Source organism: Rhipicephalus microplus, chromosome X, assembly GCF_043290135.1.
Source record: "Rhipicephalus microplus isolate Deutch F79 chromosome X, USDA_Rmic, whole genome shotgun sequence".
Taxonomy (NCBI): Eukaryota; Metazoa; Arthropoda; class Arachnida; order Ixodida; family Ixodidae; genus Rhipicephalus; species Rhipicephalus microplus.
Window position 1 is genome coordinate 243409596 of NC_134710.1, and position 25671 is coordinate 243435266.

The following is a 25671-nucleotide window of genomic DNA, read 5'->3' on the forward strand; positions in this document are numbered from 1 at the left end:
TTACTACAGCTAATCATCGCACGCTGTTTAAGTCCACATGTACCGGCCGCTCCAGCACATTTGTCGGGCGAAGCGACGTAGCGCCTGCGGCTCAGATAAACAAAAACGAGCTGCCAGCGAATGCCGGTGCTCGGCATATACATCGACTGGCTACGGCAGTGTTTTCCGGGAAGCGCGCCTTCAAGAACGCGTAGTGATGGGGGTTGGAGCATCTCTTGTCAGTGTACTGTACGAACGGACGTTGGGCGCAGGCCATTGCGGGGGTCTTTGACAGCTACGGCAGCGAGCGTCTACGCAACGAGCTCGGGGCTCCAATTCACGACTTCAAGTGCTCGCCACGGACTGCGACTCTGCTGCGCTGAATGGCCCGACGACTATGGCGTTGCAGACCTTGACGGCCGGAGGCAATAAAGCATTGTGCCCGAACCGTGGGACGTGGCCTTTGCTCGAGAAAACCGTGCACGAATTTATGAAGACCCCGTGCAGCAGTGTTTATAACGGACGCGACGGGAGGGTTCGGGGAGACGAATTCCGGAGCGCGCAGAGTGCGCATGGTGAATAAACCAACTGCATATTCCCAGTTTGAGTCTCGTTCTCAGCAACGACATACGAGAGCCGGAGTTAATGTTCTCCTCCTCGACTAGCTTCTACACTAGCTAAGGAGGGATGCTGTTTGAGGTTCTGAATGGGTGCCCCTCGATGACTTGAGTGCTCGGTGGCAGCGCGAAGGAAGAGCCGTAGTCCGGTGAAGAGACGCTTTATTGCAGCAACCAGGCTTCTGCTAAAATCCAAGCCCGAACCTCCGCTCTCCATTTCACATTCAAACATCCTGTTTTCAACCCTCGGTTGAACAAAGGGTCTCCACACGAGTCAATCACACGTTTCGGCTCGCATCATCACAACAAATCGCTGGAACACTTTCATAACAGGCACTGCATTGGTAAAAACCACGTTACCAAATACAGCACGCGAAGGGATAGGGTCTCCACATGTCACCCTCTCTCCTATGCCAGGCAGTGTATCGGCTGAGCTCCGCGCCGTTCTCAAGCTCGAGATCCATCAGCTTCTCATTAAACGTCGCTTTGTACAAGCCTCCTTCGGCGTGGCGAGTACCCTGTCTGGCCCTGTGCGTTGACCAGGTGTGCACGCGACAGCGAGGCGTCCTGCCATCCAAAGAACACTCGGTAATTACTTATAGCGGGGGAGGATAAGGTCGTCTCCGTGCCGCCACCATGTCTTGTGTCAGCCCTGTGGTCGCGTCCCTGCGTCATTCTCAGTGGCACACGTGCATGCCAACAATGACTTAAGCTCAGACGGTGGCGCTTGGCCTGCTTCTTGCAAGACGCTCTTCCAAGTAGGCTTTCCCCTTCCAGTCCTAGACGGGTCGACCTTGACAGCTCCTCTCGCGAACCGTGTGAACAAAGGAGTCTCCTCTATTTCCCGTGCGCAGGTCTTCCGCGTTCGCCTGCGCGGAAGCGATCATCTGCGTAAGTTGACGGGTCGGAAACTGGCTCCGCGCTCTGCACCAGCCGCATCAATTGCGCTACACACAACATGCCGCTAATGGTTGCCTCATACTAACTGCCGGCTATCTCGGTTCGCAGCAGCGAAAGGGGCACACAAACGAACTTCACTACAGTCACGTATAGAAGAATAAAATACCTTACGTTTACTTCTTGTTAACCAGCGTATCTGACGTGTCTCATGTGGCTTGTCGCCAGACGTTAGGTTCGTGTGCGTGCGTGCGTTTGTGTGCGCACGTGTGTTCTGAGTATTCCTTGGGTTTTGCGTTCCAAAACCGCGATATGATTATGAGACACACCACACCGTACTGTAGGGCTCCTGAAATATCTACCGCCTGGTGTTTCACAACGTGCATTGACATCGCACAGCCCACGGGTCTCTAGAGCTTGACGATAGTTATAGCGCGAGAACAAAACGACGACACAGAGACAAGAAGGGCACGAGTCGTCGTTTTGTTCTCGCGCTATAACTATCGTCATGCCATACCAACTAGCCCAAGCTGCCACACTTCTAAGTTTCTAGAGCGTTTCGCCTTCACCGAAATACGACTGCCGCCGCCAGGATCGAACCCTTGACCTTCGGGTCAGCAGCCGGGCACCATAAACGCCACAGTGCCATGGCGGACTGAATACCGAATGAGCGTCAGTCCATGCTGCTCGGTGGTTACCGAAGTGTAGTGGTAATGGTCTCGGCAAGGATTGATTCCAGGAATCTCAGGATGAAGTGGCCCCCTATATGCGCGGCTAAGTATTCTCTCTAGCTTCGTGTACCACCGCTGCAGCGCCTTTCCACGCTCGTGTCGTGTCGAACGGCGAACGTGGGATTTCTCCCAGGCGTCGCCGTGGCCACCGCCGCTTGGATGTCTTTCATTTTCGTTGGGCGCCAAGGCCGCGCGCGTGTCGCTCGCCCTCCGGCGCTGCCAGGAAGGAGAGGAACGCGCGCTCGTCAACGAGGAAGGGCTAGCGGCCTTGGATGCGCTCCACTGGCGGTTGGTGGTGGTAGTAGTATACGCTGCGTTTTTTCGCATCAGTGACGCTGCGCTCGTGACGTGGCAAGACATGGAGGAATGGCAAGCCGTGCCGCGCTCGCCCATTGACGGAGTGAGAGTTCTGTAGGTGACTTTGGTGAGAACCACGCCCTCCGCAATCCTGCGAGGGTCTTCTTTCTCATGGCTCTCTACCGGAGAAGCGCCTTGACCGCGCGTTACCCGCTCCGAGTACAATTCCTAAGACTGTACTGGCCATGGTGCTAATTTAATATTTAGGTGTTGTATGATTGCAAGCCGTATTCCGACAGTAACTGGGACGAAACGGTCTTAGTATAAACTACAGGCCACCGCCCTTCAAACCACCGGCGGGCTAAATTCAGCAATCTCGCTGTGCCTTCATTAAAGATGTTTCACTATCTAGTGTAAGCGAACAAGACAACGATTACGATGTTTCATAATGCGTAATTATAGCTCTGCGGTTTAGGTGTTTTGAAGTCTCTATATATTGAGACGAGGAATTCGAAGGAAGAGTTCCGCAACTTCTTTTGACGTGTGAGATTATTTCGATGGGTATTGTTGGTAGACCCGCACGTAAGTATATGAACGATTTTACGTAATATGTATGGGCGCCTCCCACTTCGGGCCTGTTAATCGAATGTTTTTTTATTTTGTATATTGTGACGAGAGAATCAATAAAATAATGTAACATGGAATGCGCTGACCCAACCCTCCATTTCGCCTGTGCGTCTACTGTGGCCACTGTTCATTTAGCTAAAGATGCAAAACCTCAAAGTTCACATTCCAAAATGGAGGCATCGAACCCCATACGTAATAAAGTCTTGAATGTAAACATTCGACAGATGTCTGTCTGGTTGGGTATGAAAACTGGGCATTGACGGCGAAACGAGAGAGAGGGCGGGGTCATTAACCGCCCGTGAGTGCTTTGAAGACGCCGCTGCTACCTAGTCCCAGTTTCCCCTGAGAAAGGAACCAAGCCGGTTCCAAAACGTTCGGCTTTCTCCAAAACTTTTGGGTTGGAGTTTAAATCATTGCCCAGTAATAAAGTCTATAGAGCGGGTGGCATTCCGTAGTCTGCAAGTGAACGCTCCAATGGTAGCCGCGTCCCATCCAAACGCACCGGGTATGGTGCACAGGAGAGGCAGGAAATTTCAAGGCAAAATCCTTAGAGCAAGATCGTCGGCGTCCCGCGGCGTCAACACGAGTGATGCAAAAAATCATCACAAGACGACGTTATCGTCACATCGCAGAGTGACAAAATTTGTGACGTCATCGTCATGTCAAATAATGATGTCATTATATGACATCGCTGCCTGGCCACAGGTGGACCGATCACGCGAGCAGCGCAAAATGGTGTTAGGTGCAGAAAGTTTTCCTGTAGAGGAGGAGTGGAGAAGGGGTATCAGTGCGTCAATTGAGCAACAATAGACCGCTTTCCCCTTGTAGTCGTCTAGGGGACTCTGTGGGGCTTTCTGTTTTGTTTTGTTTGATTGTTTGTTTGTTTCGCGTAGTCGCAATATCCCCGATGTGTGGAGTGCCTCATGTTGACTTCACATTATCACCGCATTTCATGGCCCATTAGGGAAAAATGCTGTAGAAAATAATAGACGTTGTTGTTACCTTGCACAATTGTAGGCGCATGGCACTTTGTCTAATACAGGCGCCATCCTCAGCCAAGAAATGCACACTCGTCCTACTGAAATGACCGTTGTGATATTATTTTGTCATGGTGAAATATGTTGCACGAATAGTGCTCGCGTGGGCTGGTAGTGGTACGTATTATTGTGAAAACACGAACAAACAAGCGAGGCTCGATCACGCGCAGAATGTTGATTTGATTGATTGATGTGTTGGGTTTAACGTCCCAAAACCACTATATGATTATGAGAGACGCCGTAGTGGAGGGCTCCGGAAATTTAGACCACCTGGGGTTCTTTAACGTGCACCCAAATCTGAGCACACGGGCCTACAACATCGGAAATGCAGCCGCCGCAGCCGGGATTTGAACCCGCGACCTGCGGGTCAGCAGCCGAGTACCTTAGCCACTAGACCAACGCGGCGGGGCCACGCGCAGAATGTGACTGTAAGAAGGCCGATAGCTTTGGCCTTGACCAGGTAAAAAATCTCGTGCACAACATTCCCCCTACTTGTGCCTTAAAAGTTGACCTCTGATTGCTGCATGATCTTATTACCAGCATTCTATAGCTCTGCACTTCTCTACCCGCTCTCAGAATTTTACACCTTTTCGATCGCTCAAAAACGTAATGACCTGAAGTCATCTGGTGTTCCAATTTCGTTTCGTGAATTAAGCAAAACTATAAATATGCTTTAAGCTTTAATTCTTTAAAATTGCACGTGTAACAGCAGTCGGACGTGGAGCAAGCTGTCGCTTAGAAGTACCATACTGTTACCCTTTTTTAGCAGTGTGTGCTTGTTTTTATCTTCTGCATATTATAGCCAATTTTCCTAGCTTCACGACGGTGCACCTTTTTACTTTTTTTTACTACGTGGAAAAAATTTGCTAGGCAATGACCGGGAACTACACTGTGGCTGTGAAATCAAGTAGAAATGTAGGACATTTCATATTCGTTTGGTGCATGACTTTGCTCTTCCGGACCACAACGATTTTTGAACACGAAAATAATTTTACGATGACATTTTGCCAAAGCTTGTTGCTCATAACTCTTTCATCTTTTTTTTTATTGGTGTGGGTGAGGGGGTGTAAATAGAACGCGTGTGGTGTGTAGCCTCCGTATCAAGATAGTTGATCGTGTAGTACAATGCTTTACACCATGTGCTGAAAAACGCACATATCTTATGGGCTGAAAATCGATCATCCGTAATCTCACCTCCTTGTCTATATATTGGCGTTTCGAGTATGGAGGATGTAATTGCATCGTCAGCGAGGTGATAGCGGAACGGCACCACTTCTCAGAGACTTTCATATATGTACTCTTATATGTATATCGCCCTGATTCTCCGCTTTTCAGTCCTCTTCTTAATGTAGACACGTCGTCTAGGGAGCCTCAGTATTGGGGAACACAATTAAAGAGGTTTCATAGCAAATCAAGTCTACTCATGCCCGAAGATATGTTGCGTGGTTAACGAGATAGATAAGATGGAGGCGATCATATGGCTATCCTCTCGGCGGCTTGCTTTCATCACCTGCGGGGATACAGTGTCACGAAATCGAGTAGCTCTATTGTGTCACAGGCGTATACGGGAAGGTCACCTGTCTGCCACCTTATCGCGCCAAGTGGCCGGCCAGCAACGTCGCGCAGCCTCAGCACCGGGCATGCGATGTTGCACGCGTTGCTTCGAACCACTGTGGCGGCCACTCCAGCTACGTCACGGACGAAGTTCGATAAGCACGTGCGTCCTGCTCCGTTAAGATACACTCTACGGTTACACGTGTTCTCTTATCGCCGCTGTCTGCGATGTTATTGAAATTTCGCTTCGCTGTACACGTTCAGGAGTTCAGAGGGGTTTTTTTTACCAGAAATACTGCAAAAGGTTCATTACTTTGAAATATAATTACCTTTGCATTGATTGATATGTGGGGTTTAACGTCCCAAAACCACAATATGATTATGAGAGACGCCGTAGTGGAGGGCTCCGGAAATTTCGACCACCTGGGGTTCTTTAACGTGCACCCAAATTTGAGCACACGGGCCTACATTTCCGCTTCCATCGGAAAAGCAGCCGCCGCAGCCGCGATTTGATCCCGCGACCTGCGGGTCAGCAGCCACTAGGCCACCGTGGCGGGGCAATTACCTTAGCATGCTCACGGCAACAGTTGCACTTTATGTGTGGTATATTTGACGTTCTGAAGTTTCGCTTTTCGAAGTAAAGCATATGCGAGGACGCACCGCGCGACATTTTTGAAAGGTGTAACAATGAACTGCAGGTGGTAAACACGACAGTGTGTGGGTTTGCAGGCCAATTTGGTATCTGGTGGCATTCATACGCCTGCCGAGCATCAACATTACACTTTGCGCGGGGCTATATGACAGTCTGCTGCAGGAATATTGGACTCACGTTGCAATCCAGCTATCATGTGAACTCGATTCATTTTCATTTATAGAGTGTTTATCCTATACTCGATCTTACAATATGAGATGTCCGCCGTGGTAGCCTAGCTAGTTATGTGTGGCCCTGTTTAGCTCGAGGCCACTGGTTAATTTTCATTCCACGGCGGCCGCGTCTCAGTGGGGACGAAATGCAAGAACACCCCCGCACTTAGACATGTGCACGTTCCAGGAAATTAATCTAGAATCGCCCACTGTAAGACATATCGGGCTTAATCATATCGTGGTTTGGCTCGTAGAACCCAGGAATTTTTATTACAAGACGATATATTGGAGTCTGTAAGAGCATGCTTTGAAGATAATGTTATCGTGCAATTTTATCGAAAAATGCTGTGAACGCAACGTTTTCTCACTTTTTAAAGGAAACTTTAGAGTGCAAATAAGACACTGGACGAAGGACGCAATACAGACTACATGCACTCTATCGCGTCTTTGTGAGTGTGAACGTGTGTGGTGCATAGTTGTTTCATCGTCCAGTGTCTTTTCTTTTGTGGAAAAAAAAAAAAAAAACGTCAGGCCTGCGTGTTAGGCTCAGCACAGTCACAGCGAAAGCTATAGAAGAGCGGCCTTTCAGAGCCTTTTTCAAAACACTCATTGGGCAACTACAGCAAGCACACTAGCATGGTACCCACTAGGGCATTGACAGACGTTTGGGTAGTATGCCGGTATTCCGGTAGTAGGCCGGTATTTGGGTAGTAGCCGGTATATATTGGGTAGTAGGCCGGTAGTAGGCCGGTATTGACCCTCAAGCGCCGGTTGACAGTATTATTAAATAAATAAATAAAATTCGCTGTGCTATTTTTTGTCATTCTTCTGAGAAGCGTGGTATCCGCTAAACACTTGCAAGTAATTTTGTGCAATTGTCCATGCAGTGGCTGACGATGATGAGGAATTATGGCTGTAGTGGGTATGCGCCACAGGTAATAGGGAAACAAGAACAAACTTATCTAATAGGTTGGAGCATTGGACGGCCCACTCGGTACGCTATTCGGCCCCGCCGCGGTGGTGTAGTGGCTAAGGTACTCGGCTGCTGACCCGCAGGTCGCGGGATTGAATCCCGGCTGCGGCGGCTGCATTTCCGGTGGAGGCGGAAATGTTGTAGGCCTGTGTGCTCAGATTTGGGTGCACGTTAAAGAACCCCAGTGGTCGAAATTTCCGGAGTCCTCTACTACGGCGTTTCTCATAATCATATGGTGGTTTGATTGATATGTGGAGTTTAACGTCTAACGTATATATATATATATATATATATATATATATATATATATATATAAATATAATCATATGGTGGTTTTGGGACGTTAACCCCTACATATCAATCAATCAGTACGCTATTTGCATTGTGCGACGACTAGTTGGTCTTTCGCGGTTGTAAAACGCTTTATAAGTCGTATAACGCGATTGCTTTCCCGACATCAAGCCTGCCTAAGGCAAGATTTACAACAAACCACAAGCACCAATGTAGTTCAGTGGTAGAATACTGGGCTGGCACCCAGCTGACCCGGGTTCGAGCCCCACTGTGCCAATGGCGCTAGGTTTTTTTTTTTTTCTAATTTCGTGTGATGTGGTTACGGACACCGGTGGCGGCGGCGGGCAACATGCAACTGCGCGTTACCCGAAAAGTGATCGGATAACAGTTTTCGCTCTAAAAACGAAAACACAATTTCAATTCGTCAACCAATCTTTTCTGTTTTACAGCGAAAGCGGTTATGAGATCGCAACTCAGGTCACGCGCCAACGCGTAGTTGTCCGCCGCCACCGCCGGTGTCTGTAACCACATCGCACGAAATAAAAAAAAAAACGTACCGCCAATGACACAGTGAGGCTCGAACTCGGGTCCGCTGTGTGCCAGCCCAGAATTCTACCACAGAGCTACGCTGGTGCTTTTTTTTTTCTTTATTGAATGACATTATCACCAGTAAAGTACACAGAACATACTTTATCAGAAGTCAGGCAAACACACACAAGCGTCAAGAATGGGAAGCCACTCCGGAACGGGGCCCCGCCGCGGTGGTCTAGTGGCTAAGGTACTCGGCTGCTGACCCGCAGGGTGCGGGTTCGAATCCCGGCTGCGGCGGCTGCATTTCCGATGGAGGCGGAAATGTTGTAGGCCCGTGTGCTCAGATTTGGGTGCACGTTAAAGAACCCCAGGTGGTCTAAATTTCCGGAGCCCTCCACTACGGCGTCTCTCATAATCATATAGTGGTTTTGGGACGTTAAACCCCACATATCAATCAACTTCGGAACGGGGTCAAAAGTCTCAACAACACTGCGCACTTGAGCAGCTGCTTCTCGGAAGACAGATCCCGTCGACCGTGGTGGCTCGGCGTGTCTATCCATCATGCGACTTTCCCATAATGAATAAAGTCCCAACAACATAAACAGGTCATAAGGAGTGTTATCAGTCAGACTCTTTTTGAATGGGAGGAACCTAATACCATGAGCTGTGATTGGAAGTTCTTTTCTTAATGTTCTTTTGTGACTCTTTGGCAAACTTAATTTTGCCTTAGGCAGGCTTGATGTAGGGAAAGCAATCGCGCTAATACGACTTATAAAGCGTTGTAAAACAGCGAAAGAACAACCAGTCGTCGCAAAATGTGAATAGCGTAACGAGTGGGTCGTCCAATGCTCCATCCAACTTATTACAGACGCTTGTTTTTGTTCAGCCATTAACTGTGGCGCATACCCACTTCAGGCATAACTCTTCATCGTCGTCAGCCACTGCATGAACAATTGGCACGAAATTCCTCGCACTAGTTTAGCGGTACCACGCTTCTCGGAAGAATGATGAAAAATAGCATAGCGAATGCCGGCCTACTACCCTCAAATCTTTATTAATAATGCCGTAGTGGGTATCAAGCAAGTGGGCTTGCAGCCGTTACCCAATGTTTAGGAAAGGCTCTGAAAGGCCGCTCTCCTAGCTTTCGCTGTGACTGTGCTGCGCCTTCCGCGCAGGCCTGGCGTTTTATGGTTCTCGTTCATATTTATCGTAAATTAGCTTTATTGCAGCTTCTACGCCCGTCGTTTACAGTGGTTCGCTGATCGCGCTCCTGATTTAACCCATTGGCCTCAACATTAAGGTCTACAAGGCGTGTCATGCGCGTTACGCATAAATGATAATCTATGAAGTATGTCCTCTTTTGGCACGTTGATGATTTTCTCCTTGATCAAATATGACTTATTGTTCCCTTGTGTACGTGTTTCGACATTTGTTTGATAATGTTATTGATACCCAAATTGTTATAGCATAACATGACTGTATGACGGGAATAAGTGACTAATCATAACATGAAAATCATCACATGTATGTTATGAATATCATGATTTATATTTCATGATCTTGCTGCTCTTGTGGTGGTTTCGTTCACATGACATATTGCAAAATTGGTATGGTATGACATGGCTGCATGGCGAACATAAGTGAGAGACCCTAACGTAGATATCATGACGTGTATGCCATGTAAGTTATGACTACACGCCATGCTCATGGTGCGCTCGTGGTCGTTTCGCTACCTTCACAAATACCAAATTTGTTATTACGGGACGTGAATGGATGACGAAGGTATATGACTGGTGCAAACATGATAATCATGACAAGCGTGTCATGTAAAACATGACTACATGCTACGCTCTTAGCGCGCTCGCGGTCGTTTCGCTAGCTTCACCTATACCAAACTTCGTGTTACGTGACGTCAATGGATGAAGATGGTATATTTCCGGTGCAAACATGATAATCATTACATGCGTGTCATGTGAGAACATGAGAACGTACCATGTTCATGATGCGCTCGCGGCCGTTTCGCTAGCTTGACATATACCAAATCTGGTATTACGTCACGTGAATGAACGACGAAGGTAAATGACACGTCCAAGCATGATAATCATGACATGCAAGTCACGTACGGCTAAATTTACGTCCGCTCGTAACGTTGTGCTGGTTTTAAGGTGACATCAACCTTCCTCATTCGTGCTTGGCATATCATCGTTTCCCGCTGTACGTGGGATCTGCCAATGTTTTGTTGATCATATCTTCCTGACGCATTCAAAGTGGCGCTAGAATTTCTGTCAGGGGGTTCATAAGCCTTATAGGTGATGACTTCGTCGTGGTCTTGTACCTTGCTTGTCCCCGTTTCTGAATCCCTGCTTTGGCAAATGAGACAGTGACATTTGAAGGACTCGGTGCTTCTTGACATCGACAAAAATGGAAAGAAAACAAAAGGGGAAATAATTTTGCCCCTAATGCATTTTGGCCCCATGAAAATGCGACGACCAGGTCCTGAAATCGAAGACGTGTTCTCGAGCGTGGCAGTGCAATACCAGTTGTTTCGTTTATTGTCGTGTTGTGTTAGCTGTCTTACACCGTGAGTGCGAGGATGCAGTCTGGGTTTTGTTTTGAGACAGGCGGCACCTGAAGGGGTTCTCAAGGTCCTTTCATCAAATGCTCGATTGATCACAACGTTGCGGGCTCTCGTCTCGTAAGCAACACTTCTCTCACTTTAGGAGAGCGAGTTCTCTTCAGCGAAATGAAAGCTTGCCCCTCCATGTTATTTTTAGTCTGTTTTATTTTATATCTTTATTTTATGTATGTGTTTAGACCGTTTTACAGTATAACCTCGGCTGCCGAATCAACGTCGAAGCTCGCTGGAGCGCATTGACTCTTGTGTCTTTGCTCACTGTTGCACTTCACATGCATGCACATTCCCGCGAAACTCGCTCGGCTTATTGATATCTGTAGATCTTTGCGCCTTGTTATTCCACCGAAGGAGCATGGCCGTAGTCAGAGTTGATGCTCTTCGAGTACCACTATGGCCGTTGCACACGTGGAGCGGGCGTTTTCGGGCCGTGATCCCCCTAGTGTGCGAGTGGCGTCCCTCTGCGGATGTTTCGCAACTCAAACTAACGGTACAAACAGGGCCTTGTCTCTTTGCAGTGCTCAACACTCCGTTTCCGTCTCGAAGAGCTCGGCCTCCGACGTCGCCATTCTCGAGCCGTGTGCTATTGCTCGTTTAGGGCGTGAATGTTCCCGAGTCCGCACATGGCCGAGTAGACACACATGGACGCGTTAGATCTGACCTTGGCTTTTCCGCAGAAACGAGTGCCAATTAGGTGCGCCGTTTAATAACTCCCTACCACGGAGATTGAGCCACCGATTAGCGCCTCTTTTATTGCGAAAGCAATTATATGGACAGTCTCGGCTGGTTTTTGCCATCGCCGCCGCCGCCGCGATTCATACAAATACGGGGAAGGATGCGCTAGCCTCCTCTTTCTGCGGAGGGAACATCGCCTTTCCGGCCAGGTTCGTACGCGCGCACGCTTATCTCGTGAGCCAACAGGGGGAGGGAGGGTGATGGTTGCCGTGCCAACGATCAGTGCGCGGCCCCCACAGCAGGCGGGAGCTTCTAGGGGTTCCGTTGTCAACATGAAAAAACGGTGCCAAAAGTGTACCTGGAGCGGCCGTCCACTTGTAGATGCGCTCTACACATAACAAACTGCCACCAACGGCGACACATGACGTATAGCCCTTAGTACCAGCATGCGCTGTCCACGGGAGGCGCTTCTCATCGATGCCTTCACTACACACGAACCCTGTTGTGTCTATCTAAGTGCGTGTTTACTACAATTAATATTTCTCCTAAAAATGCTAGCCTTGCTTCGTAAAACATTTGAATATGTTGCTATAGCATTCATTCCTTCGCCCTTATGGCGAAACTGTCACTTTTTTTCGTTCTTCCATGAGCTCGTCGTGTGAGGTTGCACTGCTGTGTAACAATTTGCGGCTTGCACAAGTTGGCAAACACTAATAGACAGTTACAGTATACCGGGCGGACCGTGATAGGGGAATCAAAGTGCGCATGCGCAGATACGTACGTTACCCGTACCGCATACCGTACGCGCGCTATTTTTCGGATTGAACGTTACCGTGTTATTGTAGGTTTTACGTAGTGTTCGTAAAACATGGCGGCGCTCTCGGATGCCCGCTTCGAGTGATTTAGGCGTAGTTGTTGAAAGATTCACTTTGTTCGCAGCAAACGACTGTTTAAAGTGGTTTCGATTGCCTTGAGTTAGCTTCGACAACCGAGTATTATGCATAAATTGGCGAAGTTTTTCAGATAGGTTCTCGTTTCGAACGTGTCTAGGCCTAACTACGAGATCGATGTAATCAAATCGGCAACATAATTGTTTTCGCGTTTGGTGCGTGGCTCATATTTATTTAATTTTTTATTATTACTACAATAAACTTGTAACATTGCTTCGCGTGGTGACACAGGCAGACATTCTCGTTTTCTTTTCCTTTTCACAGTTATTACTTCTCAACCCTCTGATAGCTGGCGCCACCATTCCCAGCTGGGGCGCGTAAACGACGTAAGCGCTATCCCGCTAAACCGAAAGACGCTGTCCGCAACGAACGTTTGCTGCGCGGTAACGCCATTCCCTTAACCTCCGCTACCGCGCCATTGATAAACCATCACTGTCATATTATCTTTTTTTTTTTTTGCTTTGGAGTTGCTATACGCTGACTCCACCATATAAGGTGGCCCTGTACGATTGAATGTGTCCACAAAATCGCTTTGTGGTAACAAGAACGAACGCGAGGCAGAGCGTAACGCTGCACCCCAATATTTTCTTCGGAGACGATAGTATAGGAAGCTCTAGAGAAATGCACTGCGCTTTCCGTGCTCTACGAAGGACTATGCATAATAAACTTACGCGAGCATTCGCGTGCGGCTGTTCAGAAACAGCTGAATGCATGAAGAGTCGCCGCAGACCGCTACTGTAGAGTGCCTGCATCGTTTAGGAAGCGCCATGGTCATAGTTGGAGAGTTTCGAGAGAGCTCTACTGGACATATTGCGTAAGTGTTTTCTGGATACGCGCAGCGTTTCACCATGAAAATTTTCCTATGCACATTGCAACATCAAGTGTTATGTATGCATACCAGGGTATACTAGCGGTATATACTCCTTAGGTATACATACGGTGCAATAATTTTGCATTCGTGTGTGTATTAAGGCATGCGTAATGCGCTTACGTCTCATTTACCCTGCACGATCCCATGTAATGGCCGTCTGCTTTGTGTATACGAGTCTATTTTGTGTACCGTATACTTAGTCTTGTTTTTGCGTACATGTTCGATTGGTGGGCTTTTCTTATTTTTTTTTCTCGTGAGCTGTCCTTGTTGCCTACCTTTCGTCGTCATGCTAATGAGTGTTTTCATATCTGCCGTTGCCTGCAAACTTTCTGCGGTTTCTTTTCTCGTGTGCAACGTCTGTCTCTTGAAAGGAAATAGAAGGAAACATGCTGATTGGTCCTTAACTACTCCGAAAAGCAGTACCTCGACTCACATTCTTATTCTTTTACTGGTCTTCCCGTTATTAGTTCGTTGAAAAAAAAATACTGCTCTCCACGTTATTAGTTCGCTGAAAAAAAATCTTTTTGCACCATTTGGTGGTAAATACTTCACTGCGTGTGTATCGAGTGAGCCGCACGCAGTTTCACACCATCTTGAAGGTGGCAAGCGTCCAGTGTTTGACGTGAGCAGGCCGCTTATCTTTCGTTCCAGTTCAACCACGTTCCTTTTCTACTGCACGTATCCCACATTTTGAAACTTCCCGCCCCGCCTTTTTCGCCGACCTATAGCCGCTCCACACGCTCGCACGCACACGAAAGCGTGTGCGTGACGACTCTAACGCGGATATTTATACAGCAGTCTTGTTTTTTTTTTCGAAATGAATATTTGTACAGTCGCGAGCAAGATTCTGAGCACCAGGTGATTCAGGAAATATATTTTTTGTCTGAATCTGGAGTATATATGTTGCTCGAAATCGAGGGGAGCAGCCCGAGTGCCAGCGTTTTGCCGATGCAATGCAATAAAGCATTCTATACATAGTGAAGCTGTGATAGAAATTTCTATTATTATTTTTCGCTGGTGTCATAGTCCCCGAGTTCCTGCTCGTGAATGTACGTTTTAAATCGGAAATGTTCTGCAGCTACGCCTGTATATAGTTTACCATGGCTCGATACTCCAAGCATTCATCATCGGGCGGACTAGAATGCCCTTAATAGTGTCCTGCGTGTAACAACGCTGAATTCTTCGCACTCGCTAGAGTGTTGAGAATGAGCATGTTTTCATTATCGGTATATGATACTTTGACCGAGTGTATAGTCGAGTCACCGGTCATTAGAATGATTTCGTCCATCACATAACGCTGTACGTGCACATTTTCTGTGGCTATCTGCGTTAGATGGTTTATGCTCTCTCTCTCTCTCTCTCTCTCTCTCTCTCTCTCTCTCTCTCTCTCTCTCTCTTTCTTTCTTTCTTTCTCTCTCTTTATATATATATATATATATATATATATATATATATATATATATATATATATATATATATTGTGGCTGTCCTCGTGCGCCCGAGCTTTCAATTGTTCGCGGGTTGCGGCCACCTGTCGACCGTGTGCTTCCATCCGCTGCAGAGCGTCGCAGCGGTGCGTATCAAGTCCTTGCTATATATTATACACAGTAGCCCTTGCCGTTATGTATACAACACACAGAACGAGGCGTTTGTGTTTTGGCTAACGACGCGAACTCCTCGTTTCCACGCGATATTAGCAGTAACTGAAATTGAGAATACCGGGATAAATTGGAGGGTAATATATTCAAAAAGTTTTTATAATATCTAAGACCCTTGAAGGCCACGCGAAACGACTTGGTTAGACTGCAGCTCGAACCTCAATTTTAGGACTTTGCGTCGATCTGTATGTTTCATTGGCAGACAACGACGCCGAAGCCAACCCCACGTTTTCTGCGACACGGGGCCACCTATAATGCTATTCTGTTAAAAGAAGTTGTTTATTTTCCTGGCCATGGGATTCACAGCGTTCGGATTTCTTCATTCCAGTGCTGCGCGCAAGGCTTCTCTCCTTTCCATCCATGATTGTCATGCGCTATGGTTTTCATGCGTTTGCTGAAACTGCAGCTGTAGCGCGCATAACACTTTTGTATCAGCTGGAGTCTTGCGCTGGCCACCTTTCTATGGAAATATTGGGTTTTCCGTAAATGTTGTTATGCTACACGTTGTGCAAGCTGAGGTCGTTAGCGCGTTGCTCCGCCAACCTGAACATGTTGTAACACAAGGAGAAGCTCTGTTTCTTTCTTGTTTTTTTTTGTTTGTATCCTTCGAGTAACAACGAATACGACTTTGCGTCGCTCTCGCAATACGTGGGACTAGACTTTGCGTGATTACCCGCCTATATACGTTGCGCATTTCGACATTGTCTCATGGAGTGTGAGAAATTTTCTACGGCAAACAGTGGCGCTTATTGATAACATATGCTTGTTTTCCATTGAAGGTTTGGCGGATCACCAGCTGCCTTAAATGCCGCATCGTTTTTTTTTACTATTTTAAGAGGAAAGCGTAAAAATTGCGTATTGGTAATACAGGTGTCCTGCGAGCAGTGTTAAGGGGGGAGACACTTCCGTTAATGGCATTGCTGTGCTCTCCAGCCGCGCAGCAGCGTGGGCACTGTTTTCTCTACTCAAAGGACAGATATGACCCCCAAAATTCTAGGCTGAAGGACATACATTTAACCGATTAACCGATGCATTAGCTCTTCTCGTACATTAAAGCAAATACGAGTTCGACGTGTTTGAACCAACCGTGTCGTTGTTTAAAAGAGTGTTGATTGCATTTGTTTTAGCTGCACGGATTTCATAAAAAAGAAAGCAAAAAAGAAAAAAAGAAAGCTACCCATACTTGCTGTCTTACCGCTTTTATGCCTTTCACCAGCGCGCGAATGTTCGAACTTTCGTCGCCAGTCATCGTGACGCTTCGTGAGTAACCCTTGGCGGTGACACTCAAGCGGCATCGATAAGTCGACCTTATCGGACCACGTCACTTTCTATCGCTCTGCTTAACTTCAGTCCCGCTCACTCTCTTGGTCTCCTCGTATTGCACAAAGCAAGTGTCTGCTCTTTATTTTATAATGGACTTTACCTCTACCACCGAAACTTCTAACTTAGTAGCTGTGGCATTGATTGCGCCGGTGCGCTGTGCTCGAAGTCGCGGGTTGAATTTCTGTCCCAGCTGTATTTCGTTAGATAGAAACACGCTCGCGTACTTAGTTTCAAGTATACGTTGGGGAACCCTTGGTAACCACAAGGCATTCGATGTGTGCCGCATGACCAGATCACGCATGGTTTGCGTACTTATATGTGAGGTTTAACGTCCCAAAACCATATATGTTAATGAGAGACGCCGTAGTGGAGGGCTCCGGAAATTTCGACCACCTGGGCGTCTTTAACGTGCACCCAAATCTGAGCATAGGGGCCTACAGCATTTTCGCATCCATCGAAAATGCAGTCGTTGCAGCCGGGATTTGATCCGGCGACCTGCGGGTCAGCAGCCCAGTTCCTTAGTCAATAGACCACCGCGGCGGGGCAGCATGGTTTGCATGATCTGAATGGTTTGTATGATGTACATTTTATTCAAGCAATACATGAAGCCCCGGTTTTTTTTTCAACAGTCGGTCGATCGGTTAACAAACTTTATTCGGGTCTTAATGAACTACAGAGTCGTAGTTGCGGGCCGCGCCCATGTTGGGGCCGGAAGACTCTGGTCCTCCGCCCGTGCGTGGGTCCTTTGGAAAACCCTTAGTTGCTCATGGAAATCGGCGCTTTTGAGGACTTGCTCCTAGTTATCTTATTTATTAGAAGAGGCATGTTTTAGCGCAGAATATTGCCAGAACACGTCCGCTAACGAGCAATATTCTTCATGGCACTTAGGGCATTGTGAGTCAATGTCCGGAGCAAAGCGGCTGAACTTTGGCAGTTTAGCAAGTAGTTTCTTGTCCAGTGAACCAAACAAAAAACACTATCATAAATGGATATCTGCAACTGAAATCGGGCAAGTTCTAATACTCAACACTGGCCCACTAAAAATCAAGAAGGCAAGAGTTAGCCCAATAAATGGCGGCGAAACGGCGGCGATGAGCCGAAGACCCCGAGTACGTACAACGAGAGAATACTAGGAAGTGGGAACGACGACTGTCTCTTCGACAATACCCCAAAGAGATAGAACGCCAGCGCAGTCGTGCAGGAAGATCTACAAAAAGTTCGAACGCTTGGTTTCAGCAATATTTTGTTTAATGTGAATATTTCGAGCTACAGCTGTGGTCTTCGAGTTGTTTTCAAGCCGCCATACCTCCTTCCTCACTTCTTGTATCTCCTGGAAGGGCTCGTTCATACCACTAACTTCGGTATGTTCCATTTTACCTGAATGAACTGGTCATGGGGCATGTCGCATCTATACACTGCATTGTTTGCGTAACGTGCTGTACGCTGTGTGTTCAATATCACCACTGAAATCAATTTCTTCTCATTTGAAGGGAGGATAAAAGCAAAGAATGTCGTCAGTGTGTTATAAGTTTGAGCGCCACCTTCTCTAGGAAAACAAAGAGCTTAATGGAACCTGCAGGCTGCAGTGCTGCTGTATACAGGGCTTGCTACTTCAGACTTACTATTTCTGAGGCACGAAGAGGGATATACTACAAAAAGTGTAAGAAACAGAAATTTACCATGCTGCTGCAGGTGTGTGCACCATAGAAAATTTCGAAAGTGCAGATGGATTAAGCTGGCCTCGGTTGTCACAAGTTAGTGTGTTCGGGGTACTGCACCAACTGTGCTCGGAGTCGTGCAAACGCTTGGCACAGGTTCTGAAGCAACGCCGCCGTTGTACGTGTCATCGATCGCCCGGTCAGTGCCACGATACGTGTCGACGAACTTCTTCCTCATTGTAAATGTCTCGCATCGTGCTTTGCAGGACACGTTGTTGAGGCTCCCATTCTTTCTCAGATTTCCAGCGTTGATCTGTATCTACAAGCTAGCAGAAAACAAATCGTTCAAGGGTGCTAGCTATGTAGAATCGGCCAAGCTTGGCGAAACTCCGACTTTTTCCGAGCTCTGTCGACTGTTTTTGAATGAGCAAACAGTGCGAAAAAGTAAAATTCACCCCTCAGCGCGCTGCGTTCTATTGGTTACTATAGAAACTGGCATCACGTCAAGGACGGTCGACAAAGTTGGGTGGTGTTTTCACACCAGGTGCATCTTCTTTCATTTGTTTGTCGTTGGATCCAATGAGTGCAAAAGTGCGCCCATGCGATAAACCTGTCATAAGTTTTTTTTCTAATGATGTTTTTTAATGGCACGAGCTGTTTAAGTTCATCTTGAAGTTTTTTAATGTCTGCACTAAGGCTGCTTTAAAGATAATTTGGCAGATCACGCTTACCTTGGAAATCAATGTTTTAAGCGAAGCATACAGATGGAAGTTAAATGTGTTTTAATTTTTATTGAACGAGTCGTTATAAAGTGTCGCTAAATATATGTACAAATCCACGCTCACTCATATACGCTAAACAGCCATGTATATTTTATGTTAGCAGTTATTTAAGGTTGAGTAATGATGCCAACAGTAACACGGATATTAGCAACAACAAGAGCGTTAAGCCGATATGAAACGCTGGTGTTCGCGCTGGTGCGCGCGAGGATGGTAGCCCTCAACACTGCTACACAATTCATTGATGATTGATATGTGGGATTTAACGTCCCAAAACCACCATATGATTATGAGAGACACCGTAGTGGAGGGCTCCGGAAATTTCGACCACCTGGGGTTCTTTAACGTGCACCCAAATATGAGCAAATGGGCCTACAACATTTCCGCCTCCATCGGAACACTGCTACACGAATCAACTTCATCGGATGGCGCCTAACTACAATTTACGTTAACCCTACATGACGGCTGTATCATAGTACATTTGTAATCTTTTTGAAATCGGATAGCCAGTACTGGAACCACAATTGACATTACAAGACATTAGGGTTTATTTGAATAGAATATTCGAGGCCTGGCGGGGCTCTAAGGTATAGACTACTTCACTGCCACGCAGAATCCTAAGGTTTGATTTCTGCTGGCACACTGACAAATTATCGGTTGCATCCGTCTGGCGAACGCCTATGGCAGCTTTTTCCTATAATACTCAAGCGTTAAAGTTACCTATCTGTGTTCTCGCCGTTTCTGGGTGGATATAAAATATCTATCGCCTGTTGCACATTCCCGCTTATCAGTGGCACATGAACGCCCTGGGGTATGTGCCACTGTTTTTTTTTTAAAGTGTTTGACGACGTGCGTGACGTCATTGTGACATTATTCGTTGTCATGGCCAGCGCACCATATTGGTCAAACCATCTTACCGTCCTTTACTAATTTTCTTGTACCCCAAGTTAAGCGAGTGGTCATGAGAGCACCGAGACGTAGGCGGATGGATGGATGGACGGACGGACGTACAGATTAGCACTCAAAGAAATGTTTCGCGTTTAATCATCCGCATGGTCGGTCGGTCGCTCGCTCTGAGATTCGTTCCCGCCGAGCGCCTGACAACAGCGTGACCGCAGCTAAACCTGACGCCACGTGTTAATCATCATGGTCAGCCGGCACATTCGAGCGCGCTGCTCGGCCGGTGCACGCCTTGTTTGTCGTCTTCGTCGGCTAGCACTCGAGCACGTGCGGCCGGCTAATTAGCTATTTGGATAGGCGGTACACTTGGCTAGTTAGACCAGGTCATGCTATGATCAAGGTAATTAAGCCGTCATGGTAAGACCGAGATAACTACACCACATCCCATTAAGGTCATGGTAATGAAGCAATGTAAAGCTAGAACCGTGCTAACTAAAGCGTGCTAGTTGACTCTGTAACTGAACCACGCTCATTAACGTGACGTTAATCATGAGCACGCGAAGTAAAACCGTGCTAACTAGACCTTGTTAGTATGATGACAATTAGTGTCGTGCTAATTCGAAATACGTTAAACAGATCTACAATGATGATGGTTTTGCTAATTACACCCGATATAATTATTGCGTTTTGATTGAATTATTTTCAATTAACACAAATGTGTTAAGTGTTGTGTTCATTAGGCTGTATGTAATTAGATAACCCAAAATTAAGACACCTGGTACGACCTTCACTTTGAAACTGACCAGGCAGATGAGCAGACGACTGAATTGAAATGCTGGAAGAAGCTAGGTTATCACAAGCTCCTCTATGGCAGTGAAAAATGACCAAATTATTTATATACAAAGAAGCAGCGGCTTAGCGTCCACAGCATCAAACGCTTAAGTTGAACTGGAACCTTCTCAGAATCAACGAGTTTGTAAACGAGTTCACGTGTCACTCAGTTAGATTGACAGACGCCCACGGCGAACATCGGGTCCGCCCACCACTTTTGCTTTTGCCGAGGAGCAGTGCTCACGCGGCAACGCCAGCGAGTGGCACGATTCATCTATCAGCTTTATCGCGCAGACCATGCACGCACGCATGGCGCGCACGCACAAGTAAAAGTTATACCTCGGCGTTCAAGTAAAAGTTATACCTCGGTGTATACCTCAGCGTTCTATTTTTGCTTTTAAGCCGCGACAAAGCGAAATATTCCTTTAAAGCGAAAAAATGCCGCATTTATTTCTTAACCGTTCTGTTGCCTCAGTTTTAAGCACTATGAAATGTGATGAGTTTCATGATTGGCTGTATATGGCGTGAATGGCAAAGTTGGCATTGACAAAAAAATATGTGCTTGTAGAACAAAATTTTTTCGATTTTATTTTTTACCTTGTTCCTTAACACGACATTAGATTAGTAGGGAGCCTTATGTCTGTGTCGCCTTACTGCCTCGCAAAAAGGATTTCGAATCGATCAACAGCTGAAAGCTGAAAACCAAAAGCATAGAAACAGTTCAAAACCAACTACTTTAGGCACGTCATGAGGTCTATCAGAAACGTGTACGAAGTTAGCAAAACTGCCCATTAGCGCGATGTGGTCGATGCTTTTTTACAGCGAAAGCGGATATGAAATCTTAACTAGGGTATCGTGCAGCGCCGTAGTTGTCCGCCGCCGCCGGTGTCCTTAACCACATCGTGGGGAAATGGAAAAAAATACCTAGTACTAATGACACGATGGGGCTCGAACCCGAGTCCTAGCCCAGTATTCTACCACAGAGCTACGCCGGTGTTTGGGCTTGTTGGCAAATTTGCCTTAGGCGGGCTTGATGTTGAGAAAGCAATCGTTAATGCCACATATAAAGCGTTTTGAAACAGCGAAAGAAGAAGCAGTCGTCGCACAATGTGAATAGCGTAACGAGTGGGTCGTCCAATGCTCCAACCCATTACAAAAGCTTGCTTTGTTCAACTATTAACTGTGGCGCATACCCACTTCAGGCATAATTCCTCAATGAGTGTTTACAAAAGGCTCTGAAAGGCCGCTCTTCGAGCTTTCGCTGTGACTGTGCTGCGCCTTCCGCGCAGGCCTGGTGTTTTTTTTTTTTTTTCGTAGGCAATTGCCCCAGTATAAGTGCAATGTTAGTCTGTGGGTGTCTGCAAACGCTGTTTTCCGCCGTGTACTGGTGAAGTAAGCGTGTGATGACGAAGAGCTCTCAAGGACCTTTGGGGGAAATCAGTGTCTCTTGCGGCAGAAGCTACGCGACTATCGATTCCGGAATTTTGTTTCCGACCCCGCATCGCTACAGACGCAAAAACAGGTAGAAAGAAAAAAAAATTAGCCGCGAGCACTCGCTCTTTGTATCCGGGTAACTTTTTTGTGCGGATCACACTTTTAGAGCGTTCGCGTCGGTTGTTATTAAAGTTTAATATTTGCTACGTCAGCGACAAACGAACACAACTTTCCTTGCGTCAGAAGGAAGCTCGCGAAATCTGGCTGGGACTTCCCGTGTCGTATACGTGTTGCGTAACAATACACGCCGAGCTGGTCTATAGGATCTGCCCTCCTGCCTTTTATGCAGGGTCGAGGTGCCGCGGCAGGCTGTCCGGACGTCCTTGGGGCAAAGTCAAAAACAGTACGAAACAACCGTCTCTTCGTCGGCCAAGTAAAAGCGGACTCCATTGGGTGCAAGAATTGCAGGTGGTAAGTGCGCCGCTCTTCTCTGTACAGGCCGAGTTGTGGCGAATTTAGGGCGGGGAAAAAACGTAGGGCAATAAGTAGATTTCTTTCGCTGAGAAAGTGCACAACAAAATCGGGCTCATTAAAAGAGTAAGTAATCGCCGACAAGGCCTTGGAGAAGACAGCGTCGTCGTATACTCGTTTGTGCTATGCCACTTTTCCTACGTAGCAGCTATGCATGGGTGGCAGAAATCCGAAAGAGACAAACTCAATGCATTGCTGAGAAAGACAATCGAGGTAGCTTTTGGGCTACCTATGTACACTGTAACTGAAAGAATCGTGCAGCTTGGGATCCACAATACAGTAAAGGAAATCGCTGAGGCACAAGAAAGAGCTCAGTTCATTAGATTCGCAACGACGCAATCAGGAAGACATCCTCAAACGAATTGGTACACCAATTAAAGCGATAGATGACAACCACAAAGAAATCCTCAACGATCTGAAGGACAACATCGCAATTGTGCCTGTTCCGAGGAATGTTCACCCCATTCATAATGTGAGCAGAAGGCAAGCAATAGCCAAAGCTCTACTAGAAAAAGCTAAAAGTCAGGCTGAGGAATGCTCGTTTGTGTAGGTGGCTTTCGCGTCCAATAAACGAGCTTTCACAACAGTACTTGTGAACGGTAAAGGTAAACCAGTCAACTCGGCTTGCATCTGCACCACACAATCGGAAATTGCCGACCAAGTAGCCATTGCATTGGCACGTTTAGACGCAAAGGAATAGAGGATCCACAGCGATTATAGAGTAGCTGTGCGAGCATTTGCCAAAGGAGTAATATCTCTAGGCAGGCTCTGTCAATGCTCAAGGGAAAAGTAATCAAGCCACACACGATTATTTGGTTTCCTGCTCACATAGGAGAAATCAACGGTGCCCCCGCGAACGTCAACGAATCTACCCGCAACGCTGCTCGAGGGCTTCTCAAACATGTAGCCACAAGGCAACAACATGCTGAGGTTTCAGAATGCAAGGACCACCTGCTCTCGTACAACGAGATAACGAAACATTTATATCTAGGACGCAGGGTCTTCCTTCTCCACACAGTAATCTGAACAGAGCTTAGTCCACTACGCTAAGGCGATTACAGACAAGAACCTAGCTGAACCCGCTGTGAATCAACAACAGTTATCCGGAGTTTTCTGTTCGTACAACATGCGATAAACGTCATGACACCATAGATCTCGCCCATATGCTCTGGCGTTGTTGCGTGTGGCGCAGCGCGAAAGAAAATGCTGAAGAACGACGGGACGCAGCTTGACGCAGTCTTACATCAGAGGGACAAATATGGGCAGTCCAACGGGCCCACGGAGCGGCTGAAAGGCTATAGGTCTTACGGTCCCAACGTGGGAGCGGCCCGCATCGAGCTACACTAGCGCGACCTAATGGACGTGAACAAAGCTATTTCATCCATCCATCCAATAAGTGGGATTGATTGTCCGAGCAATAGGAGGGTTGTACAGGGGCGTGGCCCACGACATGGTGCTAGCATCGAAGAGGCAGCGTATCTATCTTTGTGGTCTATCTCCCGGCCGCCGCAGATGGCTGCCGCCGGCAAGCAGTCGCAGAACGTACACTCACGGGCGACACAGGAATCTCGCGCGGGCGTCCGTGCGATATTTCTGTGATCATAATAGTGAACTGTGCCGTATTTCTTTGCTACAACCACTCGAGTAAGAAGCCTGGTCATGAGAATGCGTCTGATGTCGGCTTTTTTTTTTTTCATACCTAAAGTCATTGTCAACCAATCTAAAAGGTTTCGATGGCTCAGCCACACACTATATACTGCGTGTGCGTTAAACATCTCATTTTCGGTAAGTGTTCAGAACCTATGCAACATCATAGAGGTTTGCTTTTGTGGCGAAAAACTTGGGTTTTCGCGACGTGCTATAAAGCTCTGTTTACGCAGCAGGAGACGAGTGCGCGCACTACGTCCGCTATCGCTGCTTGTCAGCAGTACTATACAGGTAGGTGCGGCGTGTTACTGATTTTGGTGGGTTAGTAAACAGTCAGCGACGCAGTGCGGGCATGCCGCATTGCGTTCGCGTTTATCCATGCTTTGACGAGAGCACACTGCGTCGCGGACTGTTTAAGAGAATGGTCAGCTAACCACATAAACGGTGACATCACATTAACGTCGACCAGATAGAATCGAGACCGTATGGGACCTCTGGGTGCGCAACTGCCCGACGTTTAGACCCACCAGCAAGGGGCATTTTTGATCGCAAGTGGCTTGGGCTCAACCACGAACGAACTATGCCAATTGTATCACCTAACATGTTATCGCAAACGGCGAAGCCCTTCCACACAAAGAATTCGTGAAGCGACACCACCGCGGTGACAAAAATTATTTGTCCGAGCACTGAGCAAGGGGAACCAGTCACGTTTCCGACGACGACGTGGCGGCCGTCTCCGAGGTATCGGTGCTGTTGGACCCATCCGCTAGTCACCTAGTTGCGGGCGTCCATCGATTTGTATGCTTTAAGCTTGACCCTTGTTGCGAAGCTTGTGCCGCCAACAAGGTGGTAGCTTGTGCTGCCAATAAGGTGGTCCTTAATGTCCGTGAGCTCTATGCGGAAATAACACTTTACATCACACACAGCTTCATCGCTGCTGAAGTCGAACGGGCCGATATCCGCCGCGAAGGAGAACCTTATGCTCGTAGCGAAGTTTCGCCGTACCTAGGAAGTCACGCGCATAAGCACTCAGTCGCATTTCACCACGTTGGTACCGCACGTAGCGGCACGCACACAACCTCTCCCTGCCGCTCGCAGCTTCAAAAAAGGCGTGCCCAGAACACTGACACGGCGGTAGAGGCAAACGCCGCTAGCGCCTCAAGTGGATGGCGTCACGTGCAACCCTTCTATGTTTTCGTCGACTGTCTGCTCGAGGCATAATAATGTAAAAACCGCCGTATAAGTGCCAAGTTCGAGGAATTTAAAGAAGCAACCACGTGTCTGGATCCCCTGCTATGGACTCTCATCTACCGATTACACGTCGTCAGGTGGCGGTGCTTTTGTAGCGTTAGCTACACTGGCCTCGCTGAGCCAACTTTGCAAT

The 25671-nt window shown here is 47.4% G+C and overlaps 1 protein-coding gene and 1 long non-coding RNA gene across 8 annotated transcripts in view; one reads left to right on the forward strand and one right to left on the reverse strand.

Moving 5' to 3' along the window:
- Positions 1–25671, reverse strand: part of LOC142776040 (uncharacterized) — a 204974-nt gene that overhangs the window by 109394 nt on the left and 69909 nt on the right. The gene's annotated exons all lie outside the window — the stretch shown is intronic.
- Positions 1–25671, forward strand: part of Baldspot (elongation of very long chain fatty acids protein baldspot) — a 148425-nt gene that overhangs the window by 72450 nt on the left and 50304 nt on the right. For 4 of the 7 annotated variants that reach the window (XM_037414176.2, XM_037414178.2, XM_037414177.2 and 1 more), the window contains exon 2: positions 22459–22580. The exons of 2 other annotated variants lie outside the window; for them this stretch is intronic. The gene's annotated coding sequence lies outside the window, so the exon portion shown is untranslated. Of the gene's footprint in view, positions 1–2524; positions 2649–22458; positions 22581–25671 lie in introns of those variants that run through there. One more of the 7 variants, XM_075878877.1, reaches the window with a different exon arrangement.